This window comes from Lemur catta, chromosome 13, assembly GCF_020740605.2.
Source record: "Lemur catta isolate mLemCat1 chromosome 13, mLemCat1.pri, whole genome shotgun sequence".
NCBI lineage: Eukaryota > Metazoa > Chordata > Mammalia > Primates > Lemuridae > Lemur > Lemur catta.
Genome location: NC_059140.1, coordinates 75,942,615 through 75,965,678, shown reverse-complemented (window position 1 = coordinate 75,965,678; position 23,064 = coordinate 75,942,615).

Below are 23,064 nucleotides of genomic sequence, written 5' to 3'. Positions count from 1 at the left end.
CGAGCCTCTGCTATAGGCACTGAGCCCTGGGCTAGGCACCAAGGACATGGCGGTGAATGAAGTCACACGTGGCCCTTACTGTGTTCGGTCTCATTAAAAAGCACAGGTGTATGATTGCAGCAGCCCTGAGTGCCAAGCAGGAGAGCCGTGGTGCTCCGAATGTATAGAGGGACCCGACCTAATCAAATTGAGAAGAAAAAAGCCGGGGAGTGAGAGTACACCCTTCCCTGAGAGGCTGGGTCGTTATTTGCTTGGGAGTTTGACAATGTGCACATCTTCCCTAAAGTTGAAATTCTTTTACAGGAAGGATTCTTGAATGAAAGTATCCAGGGCTGGAAAGCTTTTTCTATCTTATGCCATTTTTTTTTTTTCAGTTTATACTAGTATATTATACTGGGATTATGACTCAGGAATTAAACCCATGGCTAAAGGCAAGAGCATCGAATTGCAAATTTGTCTTTTCACTGACCTAGATAGAATAATATTGACTAATGTTTGCATAGTTAATAGTTGGCTGAGTACTTTCATGTAGTTATTTAAACTTGTATCTCTACTCTATCCCCCGCCCTCCTTCCTCCCTTTCCTCTTACACTACGTCCCAGGTAGGAAGGATGGCAAAACATCATTGTCATTATCTCCAGCAAAATCAAATGCATTCTGAAGATTTGCTGTTGGAGATTGACAGTGACATTATAGTATGTGCCCACTGCCTCTTCCTTCCCCCTCTCGAACTTGGCATCTAGAGAGGGGATGGATACTTTAAAATATAATGCAATTAACTTCTCCTGAGGCATGCACAAGGCTTATTGGGATATGAAGGAGGAACCCCTAACTCAGAACGTGTGTGTGTGTGTGTGTGTGTGTGTGTGTGTGTGGTGGGGATATTGTGTGATTGTGTGTGTGAGGGGAGGACCATCCTGCAAAATCTTGAATAATTTAGCTGGAAAGCAACAGGGTGGGTGGGAATCCAGTCTAGACAGAGGGTGAGCTTTGCTGGGTGGGGAAGTAGGAAAGCTTGTGCTGAAGCCAAATCTTTCAGCTCCTCCTCCAGTGCTCCTTCTCTGAACTGAGCTGCCACTCAGGTGGCGGGAGGGGTGGAAGAAGGTAAAGACAGCTGGCATGTGGGGTGGGGTAACCCGGGAAGCAAGAGGACTTTAATATCAAGAGGCAGCAAGTACTCAGAACAGGCTGCTTTTGGGGATGGGGGAAATAGACAATTATATGTGAGGCCGGTAAAGTCGTCACGTTTGCTGTCTCCACAGCTCCCCAAATTGGGTGTTGCTGCCTCTGTTTTGCAGAAGGAGAGGCTGAGGTCCAGCAGGGCTGGAGCCAGGTTGGACCTGAGCCTGCGTTGCCCTGGTTCAGGGTGGGTGGAGCCAGGTGGGAACTGGGGTGAGTTGTCTGAAGACAGTCTCCACAGTGGCCAGGAGTGCACGGCTGGACTATTTGGAGGCATCGTGAACAAAAGGACTTTGGGGACTGGTTTGGGGACCTCATTTCTCCAGTCCTGTCATTCCTGTGGAAAAACATGTTTATAGAGCCATTTGTGAGCTGGGCCTGTCTGGATGCTCCTTTACTTTCTAGGACTGGGAGACTGGGCATATGCCGGCTCCTCAGGCACTGGGTGTGTGGACATCTGCCAGCTGTCTGAGCTACGGTAATGAAGGCTTTATGAGTTTGCAGAACTCCATGTAACGTGGAGTAGAAGTATCTACCATTAGACTTAACAACCCAGGTAAAATTTTATTTTTGTAAAACGTATCGAATTTGTGCAGAATGATGGGGGTAAATCATCCTGTAACTGATTTAAGACAGGTTGTGTTTGTTTAAGGGGCTCTACAGAGAAACATACATAGAGGAAAGCTGTAATATGGGAAATGCGAATGTTTAAGAAAAAAGTTTCTGTGACATGATTGGGATCCGGGTGGAGAATGGAAGCCTTTCCTGTAGCATGTTTTCCCTGAAGCTTGACAAGAGAGACGCAGTCTGTTGAGTTTTATTTCAGATTTAAGCTTGCTGATCAATAAACTTTATTCTTTCCACTTTTGTTGCAAAACTTTCTGCCTGGGGGGAGGTGGGGTTGGAGGGAGGGACTGATTTAAGTTACGTTTAGTTGTGATCAGTTAGACAAAGTGGTAGATAATCTTTGACAAGATGGATTTAGAATTTGTTTAATTGCTATGTGCTAGAATATTCTGCCATCTGTAGGGAGAGCTTCCATTTGGAGTTAAAATCAAGATAAAATTTCTAGATTTTCTGAGGATCCTTCTGCCTTAAATACTGTTGTTTCTTCTTTCTAGATAACTATTTTCGTTTTCTGTGAAAACATGCAAACCACTCCATTGTTATAGGAGCTATGAGTCAGCAGTCCTAGCAGTCACTCCTTTGTCAGCTTTTTGCAGAAGTCAGGTTGTTTGATTTTCTTCCTCCTAAGAAGATAGTGTCTGCAATGATGTGGGCAGAGGACCCCTGAGGAGTCAGGCTTGGTCACCAGGCTAGAACCTGGGATTTGGAAAGGAGACTTTGGTCTTGACATTTTCAGACTCTAATGTGAAACAGTAGAGAAACCAGCATCATGATAGGATGGAGGGGCTTTCTTGCTTTTGGCTGTGCATGCAGGGCAAGCAAGCAGTAAGAGTGCACCTTGCAAAGCATCACTGCCCTGTGCTGCTGGGTCTGTGTGAAGTGGGATGTGTGCCAGGCTTATCCCTGGAGCTCTGGGTGCACGTTTGGAGTCTGTTTCTCTGCGTGTGCTGGCTATTGGAGGAAGTAGGGCAAGTCATTCTTGCACTGCTTTCAGAGAAACTTACTAAATGTTTATGTTGGCTCTCCTAAGCACGTTCAGATTTTGCAAACCTTTGTCGTTACACATTGGGTAAGATGTGACAAGTGATTCGATGTGTGTGTCTCATGTTTTGTGTTGTACCTTTGGTAGCGCTGTGCTGGACAGCTGTAGTGTGACCTAAAAACAGAACCTCCCCAGTGGCAGGGAGATGGTCTCTTGCCAGCTTCATCAGTCACAAATGCTGTTCTTACCAGGTAACTAGTCTATTAGGGAATCAGTCTGCTGGAGAGAGCCAGCAGGTAGTGACGGCTGAACCTCTGTGGGGCAGGGTCTGGGCCCATGAAGGGCAGAGCTCCTTGCTGGACAGTGTCTCTGTGGGACCGTCGCGGGGGCAGTTCCCCACCACTATGGCATAGACAGAGAAAGTAGCCCCCTGGAAGTAGGATGGTGTGGACAATGGGAAGTAATGTGTAGTATGGGGCTGGGGAACCTGCGGCCTTAAGGCCACATGTAGCCTTTTGACTGAACCCAAATTTTACAGAACAAATCGTTTTATTTTTATTAATATATTTTTGTTCATCTTCTATATTTTTATCTTATTTTTAAAATGAACATATTTAAAATACCAAAGAGTAAAATAAGTTTCAATGAAATAATCGTCCCAGATTGAACAGCACAATTAGAACATTAGTAAGCCGTAAGGGCTAAGTTGGCAGCTGCTACGCTAATGATTTAGTTCTAACTTCCCCTGCCTGACTGGCACTGCTACCGCACGAGGCTGGTTGGCGAGAGTTTGTGGGAGTCAAATATGCCAGTCTGTTATCAGCTTTTGGCAGTGGTGCACTGTGTTTCTGTTTGAAGTGGAATTTGTGAATAGTTAAACAGCTCCATAGTATATTTTAATTCTTTCTGCTTAGCAGCCGATCATGTCAAAGAAGACCAGGAGAACACTAAAGGAAGAAAACAGATTTTTTAATGAGAATTGAGAATTGCAATATTATCTTGTTTCTGCTAAAGATAAGCTGATTTGCTTGCTTTGTGATACTGAAATATCAATATTAAAGAAATTCAATGCTCATCAGCATTATAACACTCATAAGGACCACAAACATTTTAAATTAGAGGGAGAGGCACAAAAGGTTGTATTGCAGAAATTAAAAGATGAAAAGCAAAAGCAAAGACAAATTCTTTCAAGCAGCACCAGAACCTGGAAATAATGCCATTAAAGCAACTTGTAAAGTAGGTTTATATGCTTGGGAAAAAAGGAAGCTATTCAGAGATGTAGAAATTGTGAAAGAATGCATTGTCGAGGTTGTAGGATGCTTAGAAACTGATAACATTTCAAAGTACAAACAATTGCCTCTTTCAAGGAAAACCATAACTGATCAGCAGCATGAATTAGCCTTCCACTTAATGGAACAACTTCATTCAATACTTCAAAAGGAAAATATATATCATTTAATAGCTTTGGATGAATCAACTGATACTACCGAGTTGGTGCAGGTTTTACACTCCATTCGAGTCATGACAGAAGATTTTCTTTGTTACAAAGAGTTACTTGCTTTGGGCACTCTTGTGAACGGAATGCAGGGAATAGATATCTTCAACAACTTTCAAGATAAATGTTGTGAAGTTGGACTGAATTTGGTAAATTTAGTGAGTGTATGTCAGTATGAGTGTATGTACATCCAGTGCACCTTCCATGATGGGAAAACATGAAGAGTTTATTGCACAGATTAAAAAAAAGTATTAACAAATCCAGGCGCTCTCATTTCTTTTCATTGTATCTTGCATCAGCAAAATCTCTGTGCTAAAGCTACTTTGCAACAAGTTATAAGTATTGTTAACTATATTCGTGCAGATGCAACATGGCATCATCAATTTCCTAACATGCTAAAGTTGAATGATGAGGCATAAAGTATGGATTTGCCATATCGTTCTAAAGTGCATTGGCTATTGCAGGGGCAGGTGTTAGACAAAATTTTGTCTCTGTGAGAACAGATAGTTAAATTGTATGAAGAACAGAATCAGGAATGTGAATTATTGAAATACTATTTCTATAGGAATGAAGTAATTCTGTGTGATAACATGTCAAATCAAAATGACTTGAATACTTCTTTGCAAGGTAAAACTAAGTCTATGTATGATATATGGCAAAAAAATCCAAGTATTCTGTAAAAAGCTATCTTTTCCCAAAACACTTCTTCAAAAGGAAATTTTAGATGAACATTTTCCCCAGTTAGCAAAGGTCATTGATGAGTGGGATGGTATATGCTAATGATTTGAAGAATATGCAGCTGTTACAGACCTATTAATTGGAGAATACAGTGAAAAGTTCACTGACTTTGAGGCTCATGACATCACACTCAAATTAGCATTTCAGCCTCACCTAGTGGATATCACCAATGCACCTGAAGAACTACAGATGGAATTGATTGAACTCTCAGTAGATGACATTTTAAAGTCATTGTTTGATGCTAAGGAAAATCCAGTTGAAATATGGAAAGATGCAGTAGAATACCCATGCCTTCAGCAACATGCCTGAAAAATTCTTTCTTACTTTTCAACCGCTTACTGCTATGAATCTACATTCTCCTACCTAACGCAAACCAAGACGCCCTAAAGGTCACAAATGACTGATACCCATCTAGAGGATCAGCTGTGGACCTCCATGCTACAACCAAATATTCAAATGGCTTCCAACAAAAAGCAGACACAACAAAGTCATTAAAAGGTTAGTTAACTTTAAAATTAACAAATAGTTTTTATTTTTTGAAATTATTAAGTACATAGTAGTTAGATTTTTACAAAATAATGTACATTTTTAAGTATATATAATTGACATTTCTTGAATGCAGCCTTATTTGACAACGGCACAATCACATTAGAAAAAACAGAATAAAAATAGAATTTAATGTTTATGAAGCCCCTGGAAGATAGATGATTTTCAAGAGCTAGAAGTGATCAAGGGATTTGACTACATAAAAGTAAAATCATCTGATATGAAAACAAAATGCAGTCAGAGTGGGAGATATATTTGCTGTAAATGTGATCAAGTATTAATGTATTTATTATACAAAGAACTTATTCAAATTGAGAAATATTAATAGATAAATGGGCAAAGAACATGAATAGACAATTTGGAAGAATTGCAGCTGACAAACACATAAAAACAGGCCAGTCTCAACTGAATAAAAAAAGAAAATGGGAAGAAGGCACCATTTTTATCCACTAAATTTGAAAAAAAATCAATGAAAACAATACTTGGACCAGCACAGATATATTCTTCTACTTTGTTGGTTATATTGTAAGTTAGTGTAAAATTTTTGAAAGGTAATTTGACAGGTGACCCAAGAATCAGTAAATGTGGGGATATCTAATAGTCAGTGTCCCACGTGGAATTTATCCTAAGAAACTAGTACAAAAAAGAAAACTCTCTGCACACAGGTTGTTGACTATAGCTTTATTTATAATATTGGAAAATTGCAAACATCTAAAAAGCTCAGAGACTGGGATATATCCCCTGGATGAATTCTCTGGTCGTTAAAAGTGATAATTTTGAAGATTATTGTAACAGAAAAAATTTAATGTGACAGTAACTGAAAAAATAGGCATCACAATTTTATATACAAAATGACTTCAGTTAAACATGTATGAAAAAGAAGAAATACATCATAATAGATATTTCCCAGTAGAGCAATGGTTTCGTGAGTGATTCTTCCTTTTTTCTATTTCCCAAATGTGCTAAAATTTTATTTGTTTTATCATTTCAAACATTATGTATTTAAATAATTACCATTACTCTGCTAAGGGAGATCAGAAAGAAGAAATTACAGAAAATGCAAACATTTAAAAGTTATTCACATGCTATCTCATTTTCTGTTCCTAAACATTCCACTAATGTGTAGGAGAGCTTTGGTGATGAAGCTTCATCTTTATCCAAAGATAGTTAAAACAGCCCCCAGCTCATCGAATTCAAGAACTTTTTTCTGTATTCTTTCGTACTTCCAGCTTTCCTCGTGTTTCCCTAAGCAATTGACTTCCTGGACTCTTGGAGGCAGGTCTATAGACTTTGTCCCTGAGACAAAAAGATCATTCCTTATTAAAATCTAGTTCCAAAAGATTGAAACCTTTCAGGTCATCTAAAACCCTCCCACGCAGTTACAATTTGTTGGTTTGAGGGACACCCCTAGCCCACTGGGAAATTAGTGAGATGACACAAATCATGATCTAGCGCAGCAGTTCCCACCCTGAGCCTTTATATAGAAACCCACATTGTCATTAAAGATGTTTGAGCCAACCCTTGTAAACATTCCAATATAGCCCGAGGCTAAGGATTTCTGACCTTAAACACGAGAAGGTAGTAACAACTCCTGGACTGTGTGTGCATCATAAGCTTTGTGCACCTCTCTCCTTACGTTTGCCTGGGGTAGGCTTTCCAGTGAGGAAAAGAACTCATTTTAACAGAGGAACAATGTTTCATGGTGCTGCACAGCCATTTTTGGTTCTGCTGATGACAGATCTGTTTTAATATAAAGTTGATTTTCAGCTCTCAGCCCCATGCAGTTTTTTCCCTGGGATTCAGAAGCCACAGGTTATGAATCACTAATTACAACCCTATATCTTGGGCTCTGCTACCACTTTGTCCACTTCTGGAGAATCTGTGAAGATTCATTTAGGTGAATTTCTAACCATCCACACCTTCCCTACCACGTGTTCACAAATGCAGGCAGCTCCCTCAGAAACTTAGCAGTTGTGAGTTCACACTGTAACAACTGTTAACGACATGCTAACCCTAATACGTATGTTATAAGGGTCCAGGAAGAGTAAAAGGGAAGTGGGATTGTTTCTACACTATTTTATCGGGAAGGCAAGGTCACCCTGATTTCAGCATATCATGCTAGCCCAAAATGTGAGCGAGCAGGGAGCATGTCCAGTCAGGAGAGCCCTGTGCTTTAGGGATGTATCATGGCAAGTGGTTGACACCTTTAGCTCTTGAAATTCCAGGCTGCTGGCTCATCAGGTTGGTGATTGGGATGGGGAGCATTTGCTGGAACTTACTAGGTTTCTGCTGCTGTCATTGCTACTACCTGGGTCCTACTGGGTACCTGGGTGGTTTAGAGGAACAGAAAGGCTGAGAGGGTGCATGTGGGCACATCTCACAGGTGGAGGCGTGGGAGGTACTTGAAGGATTCTCGGGTTTCTGAGACCCTGACTTCATTCATTTACTCAGCACCTGTTTATTGAGTTCCTACTGTTTGTCATCACTGACATTGTGTTCCTTTCCCAGTATCTTGAACCCAGCTGTAAGCAGTCAGTGAGTTAGAGAGGGGCTTGGTTAACTTTGGGAACTACACTTAGTCCTCATGTGGGCCAGTTTAAAGACACTGGTCTCTGCTCCCGGGCAAGACCCTTGACTCCTGGGGGTTGTCTTGCCAGTGCCTGTGTCGGTCACCAAGAGGCCCACGTTAGACTGTGGGTGGGTTAGTTCAGTTAATCACCATCTCTGAAAAGCACATTTGAAGTTTCTGTTGCTGTTTTGTCAAGGAAAGGCAACCACCTGATTTAGTATTCCACTTTAAAATAATGTGATGGAATAAAGGCTTTATGTTCTGTTGGGCTCATTTCTGCAAGAATTTATGCTCTCAGTGATTAAAAGCCAAACAGCCTGACGGAATGTTCCATGAAAACATTGAAAAGAATAAGGAGTCCTTTGTTGTGTCCTTGGAGCTGCAGAGAACCGACTGAGAGTGCCAGCCATCAACCCAGCAGAGGTCGTCGGTACAGGAAGGGACATGGGGAAAGGTGTTCATTTCTCTTTAGAAGAGTTTCTAAAAATAAAACCCTATTTCCTGCAATGCTCTGTGTAGGAGGACAGGAATTGGAGGGAACAGAATATTCTAGGGGTTCAGTATAATATTTGGAGCCAGAATACATCTGAGAGCTCTGGGCACTATGTGAGCTTATTGTCTATTGGAGGTGACAGAATATTTATAATGACCTTATGGAAGATGGCTCAGCTGCTTTTTTGGAATGAGATAGATATAAATAAATAAATATTGTTACACTGCCAGGATGCAAATGTGTCAAAATCAGTGTACCATGTCCTGAGGACTGCTAGGAAATCAGAGCAGGGGACAAGAAAGTTTTGTGGGAGCTCAACTGATGTTTCAGCATCTGTAGTGAGGAATCCTGAATCTAGTTTCTTAGAATAAAGCTTAGGTTGTTCTAAAATTTATAATCCAGCTTTTTTTGTGACTTGCAAAGAATTAGCAGACCTTGGTTCTCAGTCTTATTTGAAGATCATATTAGTAAACTGTGGATCAAAACCCCACTTTTAAAAGACTTTTCTGTTTCTTTTTACACCATTTAATAAATGTCAAACAATTCATACTTGGTAAAACATAAGTGAAAATGCATTAAATGAATAGATAAGGACCATGAATGTTAAAACCCTATGATGGTATTATAACTTAATGGACCAAACTAAATCACGGGAAGATTAAAAAGGTGTGGGAGCAAGATTGTGCTTGATCAAGAGTTGTAGGGTTTTAAGCTTACTAAACTAAAATACCCCACTCAGATTCTTCACCCCTAAAATGCTAGCCAGTTACTTTAGTACTACCCGATGTTTTCACTTCAGTACTCCCCAGGGAAAAATTGGGTGATTCCCCGGAGACGGAAATGTGTAAGTTAGTGACTGGCAAACGTGGACCGTGGTTGCAAGTCTGTGATCAACAATTTGTTTTCATGATATTGTGGGGGTTTTTTTGTTTTAAAAAATTTTTTTTTTTTTTTTGCGTCATGCACATAATTGACAGCTGCCAGTAATTGATTTTTTTTATTCAGTATAGACATGGGAATTCTTGAAGAATATGAAATCATAATTGTACTTTTGACTTAAATTTGAATTAAAATATAAAATCCTTTCAAGTGACTACAACTGCAAATGTATGTATATGTGTCTCTGTGTGAGTTTGTGTGTGTGTGTACATGTGGGTGTGTACGTGTTTGTATGTGTGTCTGTGTGTGAGTGTGTGTATGTCTGTTCAGTAGATCAACCTGCCTTGAAGTAGATGATAGCATAGATGGGTTTTTTTGTTCAGCAATAGGCCAGGTGGTGGCTCATGGAGCAGATTTTACTGTGCGTAAGAGTTACACATACAGTTTCTAGGGTCTGATCTGGAGTAGCCGTGTGTTGGGGTTCAGGATTCGCATCTCTATTAAGCACTGTTGAAGACTGGACTGCAGATGGTGAAGGGATCTGTGCTTTCAGGAAGCATTGCTTTAGAAACGTGAACATGGAGTTAATGGAGTCCCTTTTATTTTCATTCTGGTTCTAGTTCTTTCCGTGGTCCTTTGGGTCAAGCCTTCAGTCATGTGTCAGAGTCAAATTAAAGTGATGAAACACCCAGAAAATATTAAATCTTCACGTTAAGTTGGCAAACTGCCGTTCTGTTCTCAGCCATTTATGCTTCCAAGCGTGACTTTACGATTCCTCTTGCAAGTGCTTGATAATGAGAGGCCGAGCTTAGTTATGCCGATTGTTTCAGCACCAAGTATACATCATGGGCTGCATTTTTAATCAGGGAGAAAATAAAACTTGTGCTATGTAACATTCAGGATTTTTGTTGATGGTGGGATCTCCTGTGCCATGAATGGATGATAGTACGTCTGGGTATTCCACTTAGAATTAACTCATTGATTAAGCTGGTGAAGAAAGAACATTATCACTGGGCGCTGACTAGCAGGTCTTCCCCACAGTGACACTGTAGGTCGGAGGACCAGCTACACTAGAGTGATGTCTGTTGCATGCTCAGCTGCTGCAGGTCTTTGTAATTGCTTTCCTCTTGTGATTTCCTCGATGAATGAGACTAACTGAAAAACAAAACCAGAAACAAACCATCGGAGGCTGTGGGAGAACTCTGCTTTGAGTGTGGATTCCTCCTTTTCTTCATTGCAAAAGCTAAGAGAATGTTTTCGGGTTTCTCACTTGTCTTTAAAGGGCCAAGTGTAAAGAAGGGGGAAGAAGGGTCATTGATGGGCTGTGTAATTATTCATGAGAAGGGTATTTTAGTGCGTCCCCAGGTCGGTGCTTCTGACGCTAATTAGTGAGATGTTTGCTCTCTGCACAGAGCACATGTGTGCCCCGCGTTTGTGTTTGCTGCGAGAGGGTGCCACGTTCCTGGTGCTGATTACTGCACTTCCCATTGTTTTGACCCGAGCGCAAATGTCAGTTGAACCAGAGCTCACTGTAAGCTGTGTGAAATTCAGATGACTGGAGCATCATTTTCCTGAGCTTCAAATAGTTGGTGAGCACAGATGCGTATGCAAGTGTGCAGGGAAGACCATGAAAGCAGCAAAGAGCCGTGTGCTGCCCCGTGCTTCTTGGCACGCGGCCTTTATGGTTTTTATTTTTGACTCCTGTGGCATCTGTGCTTCTTGGGCACTGGAAACTACGGGTTAGACATATTCTGTATCAAAATGCTAAAGTGATTGGTTCTTGGTCTTCAGATTTCAAAAATTATTTTGAAATGGTTTGAGATAAATAATTACATTTATTATAAACTCTCTTCATGTGGTTATTTTAAAGATGCTTTATCTAAGACTTAGAGCATGGCCTCAAAGAATGTTTTTCAGACAAAGTGTATGTAATTTTCATTTTAACTTGAAGTAGTTTGAATTTAGTCTTTATTTCTGGTTGAGAACTAGACAGGTTTCTGTCTTGCATTATTTGACTAAAGGATACCCTTCTAGATATGATGTCCCTGCCTGCATTTTAAAGCCACTATGTCCTCCTTAAAATGTATTTGATAATTTATTATGAAGCTTGGTTGAAATTATAAAATAAATTTAAAAATTCAGATAAGGTTTTATAGTGGTAGGATCATGAATAAATCAAAATGCAACAACATCGTACACCTGCTACCTGAAGTAAATGTTTAAGTTACATAAATAATTTCTAAGTCCCTGCAGGACCATGAAAACATAAGAAAGTTTTAAATCATACCTACTCTATCTCAGTGGCAGTTGGTAGACATAGGAGAGCAGAATAACGGTGGGAGAACGTGAGTCAGTCTAATCTTGTGCGAGAGAGTTGCCAAGAATGGCAAAATTCTTAGCTTTTACCTTTGCTCTTTAATAGTAAGCAAATGTGTCTATCATGTTACTATTAAATAAGACTTGCTTATGGCCTTGGGGACCAACTCTTTCTTTCTCTCCTCTGCATAGTTCCCCTCCTATTTGATTTAATACAGATTTTTTAATTTAGGAAAAAAATTATAAAAAAAAATGGGGGAGGGGCATTGTATTGACCAACAATACAAAGTGAAATTTCTAGACCCACTCAATGTGCTAGGTGCTTCTGAGAAGGAGGAAAGCCATTCAGAGCTTCAGCAAAGCTCTTAAGCAGAGTTTCAGCACTGGTTTTCTTTTCTGCCAAATATCACTTTGTACTGCTTAAAAAATGTCCAATGGAAGGAAAGGTTAAAGCTTTTCACACGAGAACACTCACATATTTAAATTCTGTTACGATTCTTAATCAGTAGATGTGGGTTTCCTTCAGTAATGAGATGAAGAATATTGGAATTACTATATCTATCAAACGGTGTGGTGTTTTCTGGTAAACTGATCATGAGTCTGGCAGTGTGGCTCCACTTAAGTGTCATGAGGACGTAGGCAGCTTCGCACCTGCGTCCCAGGCTTACTGTTTGCCTCAGTGACCGACTGTTGCAGCTCTTGTTCTTTTTCCTGAAATACTGGTACGAGGACCCGGGGGAGTGATTGCACTGCTGAGCCTTCTCTGCACAGCTGTCATCCTCAGGATGTGTATTGTGTGCTCAGACTCCAGGACCCTGACGGTCTGATGTCCTGAGATAGTTATGATCCTTTGGGAATCCTGAAAAGACCAGCACAAATAACTAGACAATTGCATAATTTCTTGCCTCCTTCTAAGGAATTCAGAGCATTTTCTGTTCATATCATTCATTTTTATTTGCTTGTAACAAAGATGAAGGGATTATAGGACTGCCTTAAAGAAAAAAACCAGAGGAAATAGCTGTCAGAAAACAGCATTTTCTCCCAAATTAAGAACCTAGAGAATTTTAGATGTGCATTTTAGCCTATTTGGGTGAAAATACACATTGGGGTATGATAACGTATAATTTATTACTTTATAATAGTGTTATTCTTCATTACAAATTTATCTGTTTCTGGCCTTGGAACCTTTACCTCTGTGGTGGTTTAACTCTCACCCTGAGTTATCAGAAGGTACCGTAACTGATAATGCTGGTGGTTTCTCTTCATTTATGCCAGAGTTCTGGTAAAGCTCCCTCTCGTCCTGCTGGGTTAGAGCTGTAGGAGGATGGGGTGATTGGGTCTCAGTGTGATGCCACAGGTCCTGGTGCTGGTCCTGGTCCCATTTACCTGAGATGTTCCCTCTGCTCAGTTGGTGGCTGCTCATAGCGCTCCTCTTGCTGGACTTCCGTCTGCCAGCGGGACTCGGGCCTTGTAACTTTTGGATTTTAAGGACCAAATACTTCTGGGGAAAATACTCCAAAATTTATTTTGACAACCAAGTAGTTTTAAAACTACCTCAGTCATCACCTGCCACCATCAGTGTCTTTTTTTTCTTTACTTTTGTTGCCCATAGAGAGTTTATAAAAGAAAAGACATCTTAACTCCAGAAAAGCAGAAGAACTATAATCTCAGACTTTAGAAATTCAGCCTTATAAAAAGCTCCCTATATGCCTTCTCTTTTTTTAATTTCACCGTAGGCTGATTGATGGAAACTTTATTTCAGACCAGAGTTCGGGAGCACTGGGCTGGGCGATCTCTCAGTGTCTCTATTCCACGACTGTGAGTGTGTGTGCAGGAGGCTCTTGGTTTCCCATTCCTCTAAGGTGCAAGCAGAAAGGAGAAGGTTGGGGAATATTTAAGTAGTATGCAGGACATTGCCAGAAACTTCTCTCAAATTTCTTTCAAAACCACGCATCTGTAATATTCACACAAGGTTGCTTTGATAATCTGCAAATCAGCTGCAAATTCTTTTCAAAGACAAGAAACATTTAGAGCTATTGAAAAACTCTTTGGAATCCTGACCCAGGCTTCCATTCCTACACTCCCTGGACCTAGCTCTCTTAACTTGCTCTGGGTTTCTGTGTCCTCAAAGCTAAGTAATTAAAGCCGGCTCTCCCAGGTTCCCGTGAATTTAACTGGACAGCTCACTGTTCAGATGACTTCATGTTGACATCGATCATAGCTATTAAATTCCAATTCATTCTTGTTGGTCCTTAAAGTAATTTTACAATGACTGGACTTTGGTCCATTTGTAAATCACTTTACTTATCATTGTGAAGACAGACTTTTTCCTTTCAGTAACACTCATATAGCTTTTTAAAAAATATGTAGTAAAACAAAAAAGCTAAGGGAGCAGACCCCTACATTTTGTGTCTGTTCCTGTGCAATACAGAAAGTATTCTGTTCCTCTTCTTACCAAGATTAAGCAAAAAATAATATTAAATGAAAAAAAGAGAAAGAAACTATTTTGGTTATCATCAGGTATTTAAATTTCTTTAAATTGTTCATTCTTGGGCTAATGCAGACTCTGATTTCTTATTATTTTTCTTTTTTTAGATTTTATATAGCAGTATTACTTTATATTTTGAGAACTTTCATACTATATACAATTCTTTTATATAAATTTTCTATGTTTCTCTTTTTTAATTGACAAATAATTGTACATATTCATAGGATATATTTGATGGATTCATGAGGGTGGGAGATACAAGGGAAAGAGTGGAATGGAGGAGGACTCCTAGGTTTTTGTCTTGAGCAATTTGGTAGATATGATGGCCTTCACTTAGTTGGAGAAGACCTGGGGAATAATTGGTTTTGGGGAGAAAAGCAAAAGTTTTGTTTTGGATAGACTAAGTTTGAGACCCATAGTAAGTGTCTTAGTCTATTTTGTGTTGCTATAAATGAATACTTGAGGGTGGGTAATTAGTAAAGGAAAAAGGTTTATTTGGTTCACAACTATGTTGACTGGAAGATTGGGCATTTGGTGAGGGCCTCCGGCTGCTTCCACACAAGGCAGAAGGTCAAAGGGAGTCAGCATGTGCACGGTGAGAGAGAAAGCAACAATGAGGGAGGATATGCAGGCTCTTTTGAACAACCAGCTATTGGGGGAACTAATAGAGTGAGAATTCACTCACACGTCACCCCTGCCCCTGGCAAGGAGGGCATTAATCTATGCATGAGGTATCTGCATGACCCAAACACCTTCCATTAGGTCCCACTTCCAAAATTGGGGGTCAAATTTCAGCATGAAATTTGGAGGGGACAAGTATTCAAACTATAGCATTAGGCATCCAAGGGGAGATCTATGGGGGCAGAAGCAATATTTGAAGAGATAATGGCTGAGAATTTTCCAAATCTGGTGAAAGATATCATAGATTCAGGAAACTCTAGAAACCCCAAATACACAATCCCTTCAACAGAGTAATAATAAAACTGGTAGCTGAAAAGTCTCCCTTTCCTTAGAGTTAATACCCAGTAGTAGGATTGCTGGATCGAATGGTAGGTCTACTTTTAGCTCGTTGAGGAATTTCCATACTGTTTTCCATAGGGGTTGTACTAATTTGCAGTCCCACCAACAGTGTGTGAGCATTCCTTTCTCTCTGCATCTATGCCAGCATCTATTGTTTTTGAACTTTTTAATAAAAGCCATTCTAACTGGGGTAAGTTGATATCTCACTGTGGTTTTAATTTGCATTTCCCTGATGATTGGCGACATTGAGTATTTTTTCATATGTTTTTTGGCCACTTGTCTTTCTTCTTTTGAGAAGCTTCTCTTCATGTCTTTTGCCCACTTTTTAATAGGGCTATTTGTTTTTTTCCTGATGATTTACTTGAGTTGTTTGTGAAAAGACACTGCACTTGAATGTTTATTGCAGCAAAATTTGCAATTGCAAAGATGTGTAATCAACCCAAGTGCCCATCAATTCATGAATGGATTAATAAAATGTGGTATATGTATACCATGGAATATTACTCAGCCACAAAAAGATGAATTAATACTGTTTGTAACAATCTAGATTGAACTAGAGACCATTCTCCTAAGTGAAGTATCTCAAGAATGGAAAAACAGACACCACATGTACTCATTATTACATTGGACAACTGATGAGCACTCATGTGCACAGAGGGAAGTAAAACTCAGTGGCAATCAGCCAGGGAAGACAGGGGTGGAGTGGTGGGGCAAAACCTACCTAATGGATACAATGAACACTTTTTGGGTGATGGGCACACCTATAGCCAGGACTCAAGCATTACAAAAGCAATCAATGTAACCTAAAACATTTGTACCGCCTTAATATTTTGAAGAAAAAAAAAGAATATTTAAAACCAAACAAAAAATAATATAGTGGAAGAGAAACTGACAGCTGATTTCTCACTAGAAACAGTGAAAGCCAGAAGACAATGAAATAATGTCTTTAAAGGAAAATAACTGCCAAACTAAAATTCTATAGTCAATGAAAATATCCTTCAAAGATAAATGCAAAATAAAGATATTTTCAGATAAATGAGAACTTTAAAAATATATTTCCAGCAGACCCAAATGTAAGTATGTGGATTTAGGATTGAACAATATATTTCAATGACACATCTATGAGTTCCTCGAACATGTCATGAGGGAACATTTTCTCCCTTCCAAGAGTGTTTAAGGTAAATCCTTTCTGCCTGATGTTTTCCTCATCTCTTTTTATTAAATTAATCCACCTGCATCATTTAGATAGAAGCACAAATTCTACTCCCCAGAAGCTTTCTCTGATATCCTATCTGGTTTGGTACAGGTCAAGTCTTCTTGTAAAGAGTTATCCAAATATTAATTACTGGAGCATTCTACAACATTTGGTAGGGAAGTTATAACAACATGAAAATATTTGTGAACCGACAACTTATAAAATTAGTTCTCATCTGAACTTTTTGCCTTAATACTAGCATTCATCCTGTCAGTATCTTAAATCCATTAATCTCTAGCTGATAGTTGGATGCTTACAACACTGTAGTGCAAATTGGTTACGAAGTAAAATTACACATATTGTCAGCTGTGCAGAGGTTCTTGAACTTGATGACAGTGATGCTGAACTAGCAGAACCCATGCAGTGGGTAATGACTAATAAAGATCTGGCAGAGTTATTCTAATTGAAGAAGTTCATAATTGAAGAAGATAAAATGGGCAAAGACCCTTCAACAGACAATAATTTGGAAATTAAAGGATTACAAAGAGGGTTCTGAGAAAATTATTTTTACAAAAATTACTCTTTTCATTATAGTTCTGTAAAATTTCAAAGTGACAATTATGGTTTTGTATTATTCATTTTTGGGGAAATTTTATCTGCCCTTCTAATCAATACTCAATTCATATTTTTATTTTAAGAATGATTTTTAAAAATATCTTTAAATATTAGATGAAATAAACATATTTTCATTTTTACCCTTTTCAAGATAAATCATGCAAATTATTTAATGTTAACTAAATCACACAAAAATTTAATGGCTTAAAACTATGGGAATCATTTATTATCTCTCATGGATTCTGTTAGCCAGGAATTCAGGAAGGACTTGGCTGGGTGGCTGTCTCTGGGGTCTCTCAGACAGTTGTAGCCATGTATTAACTGAGGCAGCAGTCATCCACAGGTGTGGCCAGCTGTTGGCCTGGGGCTTCATTTGCTTCCCATGGAGGTCTTTCCATGGGGCTGCTTGGGTGTCCTCAAGGGATGGTTGCTGGTTCCCCCCAGAGCAAGCAATCCAAGGTACCAAAGTAGAAGCTGCAATGCCTTTTATGATCTAGCATCAGAAGTCACATATTGTCACTTCTACCTACTACTGGTCACACAGGGCCAACCCTGGTTCACCATGGGATGGAAATAGATAAGGGCAACAGAAGTCATGAATCATTGTGGGAAATCTTGGAGGTTGGCTAGCATATAAATTATCCTTTCTCTTTCACAATTTATTATGAAAATTTTGTTTTAAGTGGATTTCCTCTAAGGCACCTTAATGTGGTATCAATTATCCTGGGAAAAGTAGGACCTCTCAGACCAGTCTTCTGTTCATATTCTTACCACAGTTATAATTCACATGTATTTATGGAGGTACTTTGTTGTCACCCTTTTAAGACAATGTTTTATGAAGGCAAGGTCCGAGGTCCACCACCAATTAGCACAGTACTTGGTATGTAATAGATTCACAGTAAAAGTGTATTATTAATAAATGAATGAATAAATGAATCTAGTAGATGTTATTTGTTCTTGGTTAGAGAAGCTCCCAACTTAGATGAAGTGGATTCATTTTTTGTTTGATTTATTATCCTTGGGATGCCCTTACGTTGCTGATATAGTAAACCTATGTATTCAGTGTTCTGTATTCGTGTTAATGTTTATTTTTTAAAGCAGCAGTCCCCAACCTTTTTGGCACCAGGGACTGGTTTCATGGAAGACAATTTTTCCACAGACCGGGGGTGGAGAGGGAGGGCGGATGATTTTGGGATGATTCAAACACATTACATTTATTGTGCACTTTATTTCTATTATTATTACATTATAATATATAATGAAATAATTATGCAACTCACCATAATGCAGAATTTAATGCCGCCACTGATCTGGTAGAAGGCAGAGCTCAGGTGGTGATGTGAGTGATGGGGAGTGGCTGTAAATACAGATGAAGCTTTTCTCACTGGCCCAGCCTCACTTCCTGCTGTGCCACGCGGTTCCTGACAGGCCACGGACTGCTACCGTGGGTTAGGGACTGCAGTTTTAAAGAATGATTAGTCTGCGCTATTGTGGAAGGGGAAAAAAAGACCCATATAAACAAATTTATAATATTGGACTGATATGGATTTAGCTTCTTCCCAAGGAGAAAATTGCTCAGCTGAATTGTGTAATTGATCACTTGGTATTACGAATACCGATGAATATTTCAACAGTGTGGGGTGAGCAAGGAAGATAAAACTATAACTTTAAATGAAAAGAACTGGTTTTTGTTCATTGATGTTAAGGATATATCAGTAAGTAAGAATTATTCTTATTAAAATGATTTGCAATTATTTAAGTGATTATTTTATAGATTTGCTATTTGTAATCTAGGATTTGTTTTATTCATGACTTGATTTGTCACATAAAACCTGTTTAAAATGATTTTCTAATTTAAAAATTGATGAGACTTGGCTGGGTAGCTGAATACCAGAAAGGACCAAATTCCTGCAGCTGCCTATACATTATTATTCTGAAATGCTGTCATTTAAATGGCTTAGCTAATAGCTGAAACATGACTCTCTCTGACAGTGGTTTTAGCCCCTCTATTCTTTTGCCCTGAACTCTGCCTTTTTTCTTCTCTTCCTCTTCTTGGTAGTTTTTTGAGTGTTGGTCAGTGTACAAGTTCCTTATAGATGTCCAGTTAGAGATGAGGGGGTACCCTCGTGAGCTGTAGACACAGGGCACTGGGGGACCCTAATGTTGAATATTGGGTCGCTGTCTGCGTTCCCCCCTAAATTAGAAATTCTGAAGCAAAGAGACCATATATGACCTTCAGTGGTTGCTTTCAGATGTTTACACAGAATATCCAGTTCCGATTGGTTAATACGGACTCTGAGAGGGAGGGTAGGGTTCAGTGTGATACCATCTAGTGGTTCCAGCTCCATTCCCATGTGACTATCCTGGCTCTGCCCTCCTCCATATCCTCAAGCCATCCCATAAACATGGCTGCAGCAGTTCCAGACCTCTCTTTTCAACACACTGTGTAGAGGAAGACAGTTGTTTCTTAAAGGCCCTGGAAGATTGAGAAAGATCTTTTCCAGAAGTCCCCATGAAAGCAGTTTTTATGGGTCTTTGGCCTAGGTTGGGTCACAGGCCCACTCCCAAACCCCTCACTGCTGATGCGAATGGAGTTACCCTTGGGTCAATCACACCCCCCCGCGGAGCTGGGGATGGAGCCACCTTCTCCTGAGGGGATGCATGGAGGGCAGGTGAATACCTGAGTAGAATCATAGTTTTATTGGGAAGGAGGGAACAGGTGCTGGGAAAATGACCAAACAATGTCCCCTACACTGTTTGTTGTGTCACCATACCTAGAACAATCCCTGGCACACAGTAGGTTGTCAATAAATGTTTATTAAATTAAATTGCCTTTTTATCTTCTGGTTTAATTTATCAAATTCCGTGGTTGCTTTTGTTTCCTGGGAGATAAACATTTATACATTGCTTATTATTTTCATACCTTAAAATGCTATTTACAAAACACTTAATAACAGCCTGTTGTTATTTCACAATTAATAGAATTATTAAAAATAAATTGTAATTAAAACAACTTGGTAGGTATGTGTGTAGATAACTTTGCTAGCATATTCCAGCCTAAGGGCTCATCCTTAGTAAAACTAAGAAAGCAAAACTGATCCATTATTTATAACGTGTAAGACAGTGGAAGTATAACCGAGAATGTCATATTATAGTGATGGCATATGGTAGGAGCCATAAAATCTCACATTAGTCGTCAACACTTGTTCAGTTAAAAGAAGTGAATTTCGTGTGAGATTACTATAAATCCTGGAACTAATGTAGTGATGGTGTTGCTTTGGTAAATGAATCCGTAAGATGCTCAGATGCTTTCCCACTGATCCGTAGTAATATGGATATGTGTATTTTATTTCTTGATATCATAAACTGCAATACTGTAATTAAATTCTTCTTTTGCTGGTGCTGTTGTTGGTTTACTTAAGATTAATTCAGCATCCGTATTCCTTGGCTGATTCTCCACACTGGTGCTTGTTGTCCTGCAGGCAGCACAGGTTTCTTTGTTTCACCACACTCAAAAATGTGTTTCTTTGCATTTGGAAATGGAGCTGCTGACCTGCTGAGTAGAAAACGTGGGCTTAGGTGTTTTCTCTAGTTGCGGTGCAAGGTTGATCGTTTGAGTAATGGCTGGTGGGTTAGGGTACATGCTTTGCAGCTCTGAAAAACTTTAATTGATGTATATGAAGATCAAACTTACCTTTTGGTGGCCTTCAGTCAAATGGCTTAGAACACTTTCAAACATTAAACTTTGTGGCTTAATAAAGAATGTATTTTCTTGGGCTGGGTGCAGTGGCTCATATCTGTAACACCAGCACTTTGAGAGGCCGAAGTGGGAGGATCATTTGAGGCCAAGAGTTTGAGACCAGCCAGGGCAACACTGTAAGACCCTGTGTCTAAAAAAAAAAAAATAATTAGCTGAGTACGGTGGCGTGTGCCGGGGTCACAGCTATTCAGGAGGCTGAGGTGGCAGGATCGCTTGAGCCCAGGAGTTTGAGGCTGCAACAAACTCGGATCAGGCCACGGCACTCCAGCCTCAGTGACAGAGTGAGACCTCATCTCTAAAATTAGATAAGAATGGACTTTTCCTCAGATCATTTAGAAACCAGTCAGGAGCGCTTTAATTACTACCTTCTCCCCACTCCCCTCCCCATATTCATGTTCTTTTGTGTTGTTAATCCCAACTAGGAAGTTCACATTTTAGAACCTGAACCTGGTGTCAAGGGTAGGGCAGAGCCTGGGGGTCCCATTTTACTTCTTAGCATGTGTGTTCCATTCATTGCCAGGAGACCTCTCCTGGCCCCTTATTTCATGTGCTAGTAATATGAAATGTTGACGTTAAACACTTTACCTGAGGGCTCTGCTTGTTTCAGAACATTCTTGAAACAACATTGCTGCAAATTTGAGATAGTGAATTTCTCCTGGACAGCATATTTTGCTCTGTGTGCTTTAAGAGAGAGTTTTCAATGATCTCCATCAAATAATAGAGCCCCTTGATGACCTAGCAGAGGCTGCAAATTGATGTGAGAGAGAATTCTCTAAAATGAGGTGAAAGAATTTCCTTTTAGTGTTGAGTGTCCAACTGACATTGATACTGAGAATGTATCCCAACACAACTGGCATAGTTGTATGGTTTTCAGGGTCAGCTCTGCAACCCAGGTAGAGGAGAACAAAGAAAGTAGAGGTGGATGGACTGGTCCAGGGCAGGAAGACAAGGGAACAGGAAGTTGAGGGCATTTGTACTAATGATAGTGATAGATCATGAGGTCAAGACAGAAATAAAGCTAGAAAGGACCCGATTTTTTGAGACGAGACAGAGATTCACCTACTGAGAGACTCCATTCACTGTTTCATTACACATTTAGCCAACTTTTGTTGATACTTTATTTTGCCAACATGTGGTCTTACTGTTCTGTTGAGCACATTTTGGTTAATAATATGATTTGAGGAAAGAATCTGTATTCATTGTGCTCAACTCACTGCCTCTGAGAACTATGAAAAAATTATTTACTGTTGGTGAAATTGAAACCTCATTTCCTTCTTGTCTACTGGTTATTGTTTCATATTTGCATATTACTCGAGGCTAATAAGGAAAAAGTAAAATATATTTTATCAGGATCAGAATAAATCAAGCAAGGTTGATTCTTGAATATTTATGCAACACAACAGTAAATGAATAAAATAAAGCATGAATCAAATTTGTCATTTTTATCTTGGATTTTGTGAAGTAGAAAAGCGAGGTCCAGGTCTTGTAAACACACTGAATGTGTTCATGCTGACAACTTAGATGGTAACGCTGTATTCACCCATCGGAAAGCAAAAGTTAGAAGAAAGGATAATTTAACATTGAAGATCTCTGTATTTTATAATAAGAAAAACAAGTCATAATGTAACATATGCATTCTTTGGAAAATTTGGGAACATAAGTAAAAAGGAAAAGAAAAACTAGTCACCACTGGTCATAGTACTCAACAATAACTACAGATGACATTTTGAGTATTTTATTCCAGGTACTGTTTTTCTCTGTATAGATTTTTTTTCCCTTTTATTATGGATTGGGATTCTTTTTAGTAAGTTTCAGCCATTCTTGTTTCTAGAAAAGCTTAGGTAGAGAGTTGATGGAAAGATGGCAGTTTTACCCATGGTTAACAGTACAGTATGGTCTATTGTTGAGAAAAATCTTATAAAAGGTGAAACTCTAGAATAGACTATAGTTATACATTTGTTTCTTTTTTAAGCCTACAGCACCTGGTATTACCAGTTGGTCTCCTGTCTAACTGTTAATGCTAACCAGACCTGCGCAGGCTCAGCCCCTGAGATCAGACGAGATTGAATGTGTTCAAGGTGGTAGGGCCATAGACACATATTTGTTTTTATGGGTAAATATAGAACTATTTCTGTAAATATGAAGCACTCATGGAAATACAA